The following is a 9,111-nucleotide window of genomic DNA, read 5'->3' on the forward strand; positions in this document are numbered from 1 at the left end:
AAGTATCCCAGAATTCAACTCATGGAGTTGATTAAATGAATAAACAGAGCATGCAGCTATAACACTATTAAATAATTGTTTTGTTGGTTTTATTTTAATTTTAAATTATTTATTTATTATCTACAATAATCATGGTCTTGCAAACAAACAAACAAACAAATAAATAAATAAATGGGTACAGTTCAGAATTTTAACTTTGACTTCATTCATTATTGTTGTAGCTTTGAATAAGTATCCCATGATCCTCTTTGGTGGGTGTGCTTCGAGAGCAGCGTTCCACACCAGTGGACGTTCACTCTACCACGCAGGGGCTGATGGGTAAATGACTTCCTCTACTAATCCCTTTAGAGACCGAATCAAGAATTCCACCTTTCTTTTTCTTCTTCTAATTCTTTCTTTTATTTCTATACTTGTAATACCAGGGTGTAATTCCAGATCATTTTCTTTCTTTCAAATGCAAACACTAAATTAAATTTTGTAGGTATGTTCAAATTATTTTCCACTTCTGAGCATCCCACAATGAAACTAGCAATATTTACAGATACATATGAGACAAACACATTAGTTCAATCTCAGAGACTGAACCATATAGGACATCCATTGTGATTAAACTTCAAAAACTCATCTCATGCAGCTCAGAGCTCAATTTATTGCACTTAACCATCTCTAAAAGCACCTTTCTTTCCACTCCCTGCTGCCCCGAGCCTGGAAGAGTCCTAACTGAGTGTTAAAATATTAACAGACTGTGGCTCATTAAAATGCTGTTGTGTGTTTCATTCATAGAGACCTTTTGTTCAGCAAGACACCAGCAATACCACCAGACCTCCAACCCCACTGCTGCCGCATCCTCTGCCCAGCAAGGGGCCTTCACCTCAGGCACGGACAGAAGCATCCATCCCCCCTGGAGCCTGGACAGAGACACACATGGAGAGAGAGGGAATAAAGATGGATAGATAAGTCTATTCCTGTGTGTGTGTGTCCATAATATATTCTGAGACCTTCCCCGTCTTCTCTCCTTTCCTTCCTTGATTTCGCTCTCTTTCACTCCCGTCGTTGATCCCCTGTGCTCTAAGTGTATCCCGTCTCTCCAGGAGTCCTTGATATGGGGATTAACTCCAAAGTGTCAATCAATTCTGTTTTTCTATCTCTCTTTCTTTCAGCACACAAGTATTTAATTGACACAGAGAGAGCCAGCCAGTGTTTTGAGTCTGTTTCATCCCTGCTCTCTGCTCCAGGTCATGGGTTTTAGAGATGGAGAGAGGGTGAAGAAAGAATGAAAAGTGAACCGAGAGGAGAGGATTTGAAAGTGCAATTTCCTTGTGCACTGTAATGTTAGAAATACATGTGGGAACTCCATTCTGCTTGGCCAACTCTTCTAAAGTCTGTATTTGATGAATGATTGAAGATTTAAGACTGAACTGAACAATTTTTTGGTTGTTAAAAGACTTTCTTCTATCCCAACTTAATATGTAGAGACAACTGTAAGCAAGCAATTTAGACTGATTTCCCCAGAGAGTTTAAATAGCATCTAGTGGCACCTCAGCTTTAAGAATATTTTCAGATTCAACTAGTTTGAGGTCAATAAGATTTTTTTTTTTCTTTTGAAAAAAAATGATATTTTTATTCAGCAAGGATGCGTTTAATTATTCTAAAGTGACAGTAAAGAATTTTACATGGTTACAAAACAATTCAATTTCAAATAAATGCTGTTATTTTATTAATCAAATAAACAGATAAATACAGCTTTGTGAACAAAATAAACTTCTTTCACAAAAAACTCTCACTGACCCAAAACCTTTGTACCGTATGAAGTCATTTTTTAGCTAACTTCTTGGTAGAGAAGTTAAACTCCCAGAAACCACACACACACACACAAGCAGTGGAGTATAAGCTCTACTGACTAATTTAATCAATGGCGAGTGCTCTCCTCTATCTCTCCATCTGTCCTTCTATTATTTTCCTCCTCCACTTCACACCTGGAAACCCCTTCCCTCTCTCTCACCTGCTAACAGGAGTTATTTCAGGTTCATTTATCTCTGTGACCTCCTGAGGAGACATCGTAAACACACAGATGTGTGTGTCACCTGGCAGCAATGCGTGAGTTGTCTTTTCTGTGTCCACATTACCCAACAAATCCCTGGGACAAAGGCACTTCCGAGCAGGACTCTAAAGCCATTTACACCCCTGATTCTGCCAATCCATTCAAAACAAGACTGTATGCTGATGTAAACAAGGTCCAACATATTGAGATCAGTCAGTACCACTTTTGACTATATTATGCTTGCAGTTTGATGAGGACTGCTTATTCTTCTGTCAACCACACAATAAATCATAAAATCTGTGGGTCACATTCAGCTATAAAAGAACACAGCAACTCATTCTGTTGTGGTTTAAGCTATTCCAAAATATGAAAAAAATTATTCAATAAAAGTAGCAAGACAAATATGCATTATAAATACACTTATATTTTATTCAATACTTAAAATTATCTAGCGATAAGAAATTAGTAATTAAACATTTCTATGTGGTATGCATTTTATAGGTCTAATTGCTATTGTGCTGTTAGCTTAGCAACATGCTAACTACAAACTCTCTAACTGTCCTGTTTAAAGCTCTATTTATGTGATTCATTAAGTTGTTACCAAAGTAAAATTAACAAATTGGTCACTTACGAGGCTCCATGAAGTTTATAAAGCTGCCTACATAGGCAGCAAACAGCAGGCTTACTAGGATTTGGAGCACAGCTAATGTCTTCCAGAATTCCCTGTTGGCTAAATCTGTTGTTGTTTAGATGCATTAATGTCTTAACGGCTTAGTGTTAAACAGCCATGTACAACGTTTAAGACAATAAACATTAATAGAAGTCAACTCCTACTCACACAACAAGACACTGTTAACACCTCAAGGCTGAGGATGCCAATAAAGTAAAACATCCAGACGGTCCTTTAACGTTTCATAGCTGGGCCAAAGAAAACATTTACCCAACAAATACCTTCAAACCTTAAACTGTGAGCAGCAAAACAGCAGCCGGTTCTCATGTAACCTGCTTTAGAGTGGATGATTCCGGTAGATTATGAAATCTGTGAACTTTTTCCCACTAGAACAATAGTAAGCGGCGTAGCGGAGTGGACACCAGCTCAAACTCTCACCAGCAAAATATGGCTGACCTGAAGAAAGCACAACAGTCCAGTGGGAACCAGACATGATTTCACCTCACAGCCGGGCAAATAAACACAATCAGGCAAGAAAAACAAGAAAGATAAAGCACAGAAACGAGTGAATGCCATGCACATAAAGCACTTGTTTGTACCTATAAAACATTGTGTGTTTGTCTGAGGGTGAGTGAGTGTGTGTACCAATCTGGACACCATGTGTCTTTTTGTGTGCGTAAAGCCGTAGACGGCGGGACCGGACGTTTGCATAGCGATCCTCACGAACGTTATTTCAGGTCACTGGGTATGATTAATGTCATGTCAACATCACCATCGCATTGGCATTCATTTGCAAGAACCTGGTAGTTTTGCAAACTGAGAAGCCCACTGGGGTCATTCATGTTTTCCACCCAGTCCATTAACTATGACCTGTTATACAATATTACACATCCGATTTTTCTAAACCGAAGATTAGAGGATAAACTGAACCCGCTGGGAACCGTATGTCAGAAAAGGTCAGTGAGCTCAGCGCGTGTGTTTGTGCTTGTTTGTGAGAAAGGAAGAGACTGAGACAGAAAGAGTGTGATCAGGCATGAGAGAGTATGCCAAGTGTCACAATTAGAGGATCAAACTGAACTCTATCAGATGACCTCAGGGGTCAAGGGTTAATGTGGATGTTCAGTAGTGTGTGTGCTTGTGTTTAAACAGGAACAAAGAGAGAGAAAAGGAGAGAGACATAAATTTAGTTGCAAAACCTAGTGGGTTGCCTACCTAGATGGCAGAGGCTGGTTGCATTAAAGGTTTAGACTAGTCTTAAAAGTTCATCAGCAATTTTATTTATTTAAGACTGGTCATATATATATATATATATATATTTTTTTTTTTTTAATGTAGATTAGTCTAAGTTGAATCCAGAAAATAAGACTGATTACCCTTGGGGTTAAGTGCTAGTTGGTCAGACTAGTTCTTAAGACACTGTCTTAACACAAAGGCTAAGTTTATGCAGCCGGCCCTGCCAGATTTTTAAAATCACAGATGTTTTCCCTATACAAAGGCTGTTCAAAAAGTTTGCCAACAACATTATGCTGCCTTCTGAAGTAACTTTAACCAAGGCAGCATTATATATTATTTAAGTAAAAAGGCGAAGCACTGCAACAAGTTAAGTAAAATAATTTAAGTTAAGAAACAAATACATTACAAACATAAATACTCCTCAGCCTTTAGGAATACTTGATTCTGACTGGGCAATTGTGGCATTCTGCAGTCTATTTATTGTACAATTGATATTTCATGTCCTCTGTCATCTATCCTTTTTGAAACACACACACACACACACACACACACTCTCCAAGTGGGGGAAAAATAAATAAAAAAAAAGATTATAAATACGGTACATTTACATAAAAATTGGCAAAAATATAAGAGGAAATACGTAACTTCTCTTAAGTATACACGCATTTATATATTTTGAATATATTTTATTTTATTTATATATTTATACTATTTATTATATTTATATATCATTTAGCTATTTTTTCATATTTTAAAATATATTTAAATAATATATCTAAAAATATACCACAAACAATCTGCACTCTCAAAAATCCACATAAAGCTCCACAGATTTCCACACTACTCATTTGCAAAAATATATACATTACTCGATCACTGGTGTTTAATTTTTATAATACTTTATGTAATCAGATTATGCTTTCATCCAACATTAGGAACTCTCGCAGTTTAATTTAACAAATTTTACCACGATTAAACACATTTTGCAGAATTTCAAGGCAGTTCAGTTGAGGAAAAGAGCAAGACAGAGAGAGTGAGAGACAGGTATTGAGAGAGAGAGAGATGGAAGTATCTATACGACTTTGGGAACTGCTCTCCACGTTAGCATGAAACAGGATTTTCTGCTGTGAATCTCATTTAAACAGAACAACTCCAAGCCCTCATATTTCCTTAATCTGATGAATCAGTCTTAATCAAAAAGGCTGTTTTGTGTTGCTGGTGTCCCCAAGTCCCGATTAAAATCTGTAACGGTGCTGTTTAGCTTTTAAAAACAGATGATCTTGCTATGATTAGGTTTGGTCTGTTATGTTAGAGGCCACAGCTTAACCTGTGGATGTTACCACTCAGCAATCAAACCTTGATCTCTCTTTCTCACTTTTCTCCCGGGCTAATATCTGAACAGAATGAAACCACAGTTCCGAATTTCAGATCTGTTTAGGATAGCCGATGGCAGTCGGCACACAGCAGAGAGCTCTGTTCTTCCTGTGCTGTCCGTGAATAATCATAAGCATCCATCTGACTTATGGAGTCAACGTGACTGGTGGAACAATGAGGAAGAGGAACAGATACACATTTGTGAGAGTGTAGATCTCAACTTCTCTGGAGTTTTGCTGTAACAAACTGGCAAACAAAGTCACTTAACAGACTTGCCACTTTTGTGCACAGTAATTCAGTGCAAAAACTAAGCACATTGTGTTAAAGTAGAAGGACAGTTCTCTAGTGCAATAATGTATGTAATATGTACACTTAAGACAGATTTAAATCATTTAACTTTGAACCCAGTACTCTGTGAATCCCTGGTGTGTTGGGCATCTGCTGGTGACACTTGTTCCATTTTGATGATCTTATGAGAGTGACATCCACAACTGCTTCATTAACAAGAACATACAACAGCACTGACAGTGTCATCTTCACTCACTCTAATTAGTGTGTGTGTGGGTTAAAGACTGGTGGTGTGTGAAATCCATTGTAACCTCCAGATGTTTCCCAACCCACCCAGAGAAAGAGAATTAAGCAGAGGGCAATAAATCTGTGCAGTAAAATTGTGAGTGTCCATTTGCACTAGTGTGAGGCCTGTATGGATTATGAGGTGAACACACACAAAAACACACTTTACATCCTTGTTAAAGCTCTTTGCAGTTCTGTGTTACACTGTTTTTGTGACTTTTATTTGGTAATTTTGATTTTCTCTGTTCATCCAAAAATGAAGGAAAGAGTTAAACAAAAAGGGTTGAATATCGGTTCTTACCACACTGTAAAAAGTGATAAGTTGACTTAACTTAAAAAAACTGAGGAAACCCATTGCCTTAAAATTATTAAGTAAATAATAATAATAATAAAAAAGAAAAGTTAAGTGAACTTGACAATTCACTTAACTTATTTTTTTTTATCATCATTTACTTAAAAAAATTTAAGGCAACAGGTTTCCTAAAAAATTTTAAATTAAGTTAACTTATCACTTTTTACAATGCACCACTTATGAAGTTTGCAGTTTGTTACCCTAGTAAAAAATAATAATAATAATAATAAAATCCTATGCCATAATTTATTTAAAATACATTTAATTCATACTAAGTAAGCTTCAAATCATTAACATTTATTGACATATAACTTAATACCTACTGATATAAAATTATAATTAAACTTCATATAGAGTATTTCTTTATTGTACAATGCACATTTCTTAATATTATGCCTAAAATGTGTTTTAATATCACTATTAATAAGGATTGATGTATAAGGTATGATCTCTGTATAATATCAGTCTTTAAATGCAATATATTTAAAGTGCACATGAAGTATACTTGCAATAGTTCCATAGCAAAATCAAATATACTTAAGTATATCTTTAGTTGGACTTCAGCACTACTTCCGCACAATTAAAGTGCTTTGACTACAAAATTAGTTGTTCCAATTTAGCAGACTTTAAGTTATACCAGATTAGTATACAATTGCAAAAGTACAATTGCAGGGTATTTTTTTTATTTTTAAGCACATAAATATGGGCATGTATTTGTAGTATACTTAGCACAAAATAAATGCATTTCAAATACATTTTAGTATATATATTTTTTCTAATCAGTTTTCAGTTTTCAAACAAATTGCTTTGTAATTTAACTCAGCAAATTACTAGCGAATACTCTATCTGTATTATATGGTAAGTGTAACTTTCATCTTCAGTAGCTATTATTTTGCATAATTTACTGCAGGTTTAATCAACTCAGCTGAATCATTATTTTTTATGAAATCTCAATCCAGCTGACGAGTGGTAACTATTTATGTTCACATAAAGGCTATATAGCCTAGGTTTCTTGTTAGTTTTCTGACAGCTCCCATAAATATGCTCTTTTCTTTCTAACGCCATCTGATGATGCATATTTCACCTCTATTGTTTAGATTCCTGGATGTAATGGTGCGGTGAGAGATAATTAGGGATGTATGTCGTTCTGCTCGGCTAAATCGGTTTGTCCAAAACACGTCCTTTATCATGTTAGTGAGAGCGCTCTTCCGTTGAGTAGCTGGACATTCCACTCTAATGAAATACTCTGCGCCCTTTCACAAGATATTAAAGTTTATGGTCATAATAATCCGTGAGAAAGCAGGAGGGCAAATTTGGATTCATTTCAGTAGCACTTTCTATGAAGCCAGTATGTGTGTTTAAAAAAAAAACTAACAAAAAACAATTCTGTCATTATTTACTTACCCTTAAGTCAGTTTTACTTTTTTTTAAACTGTTTTCGTACATGAAAGTAAATAGGGTTTGATGGTGTATTTTAATTTTAAATTATTTACATTTTATTTTATACATTCAAAGGCATTTCAATGCGTTCAAAGTATTAGAGCACGTCATCAACGACAAATTTTAAAGTGTCATATCATGTATTAACTTGCATTACAGTTTTTAAAGGTTTTATACTAAGTAATTATAAATTATTACATTGTGGGTTTGTGATGTGTATTAAAGGCATTGTGAATATCTCTGCATCTTACAAACAAACTTACAGAAACTGTGAAGTGCTCGTCTCTGTGTGCGAGGTTCCTATAGCGTAACAGGACCCCAGACTTTGTCTAATCCGTCATTACTCGTAAGTCCAAAAACAGGCTGGCCCATCGGAGGCCTCAAAGGAGTGATTTGTAGCAATATTATTTTAAACATAAATCATTTGTGGTTAGAGGCGAGCTGAAGACAAGGGTTTATAATTTGTAACGTTCAGCATTTTTCCCGTGGTTTTTAAAAGCACTGGGCTTCCACTTGTATATCTTTGCCTGGCCAGCAATATCCCCTATACGTAATTTAAAAACAACAGCGTCTGAGAGCCGGCGGGCAGAAAGGATCAGCAAGTCAAACAAAGCCTTGAGCCCTCAGTGCCCCCTGGAACCTGCTCTTATTCAAACAGCCATTAGCATTTCCGCAGTGGTAATGATTGGAGCTGAGAAAACACCATGGAAAAACTCATGGCTCACGTCCCACACACGCTTACTTAACTATCTATATGGAGACATACTAGTGACTTTTATGACTCCTACGTTAATAAAGACATTATTTAGTCTCCTTAAAGAATATTTTGAACCCATTTCGCTTTTTGAGATGTTCCCAAAACTCTTTTTTTTCAGATATAGCCACCTCCGGAGAGAAATTTTGTCCTCAAAGTACACCAAAATAAATCTCTAAATAAAGCATCTGCTAAATGAATAAACGTAAAGGGTGAAGTTAGAAACACACCCACACTAATATACATCCTTTCTCGTGTGGTTCTCATGGGTAATGGTTTCTGCCTGTGAGGAGTGCAGACAGTGTTCTTAGAGTACATCAAGCCTTTGGAAAAGGAACGGGATATTACTATTTGATTTAGAAACGGACATGGCAAATCTACTCAATAGAAACTCTCATGACTAAGGCGTGACCACCCCAACAACCCTTTGAAATGAACTGTTGTATTTTAAATTTGCTATGGCCCAGCTCCAGTGTATTTCTCCAGACCAGTCTAGACCTGCTGCAGTTTATAAAACTGACAACAGGTGTCACTGCTAAAGTAGATCTCTGAAGCCAAAGCAGGGTTGATGCTTCACAGGACAAAATTTTAAAACTGTATACTTAATTCCAAGATTGCCTTCTGTGGGAGTAGCATATCATTCTCTGCTCGGATTGATGTAGCATCCACAGACA

This window comes from Onychostoma macrolepis, chromosome 09 (assembly GCF_012432095.1).
Source record: "Onychostoma macrolepis isolate SWU-2019 chromosome 09, ASM1243209v1, whole genome shotgun sequence".
In the NCBI taxonomy this organism is placed as follows: Eukaryota; Metazoa; Chordata; class Actinopteri; order Cypriniformes; family Cyprinidae; genus Onychostoma; species Onychostoma macrolepis.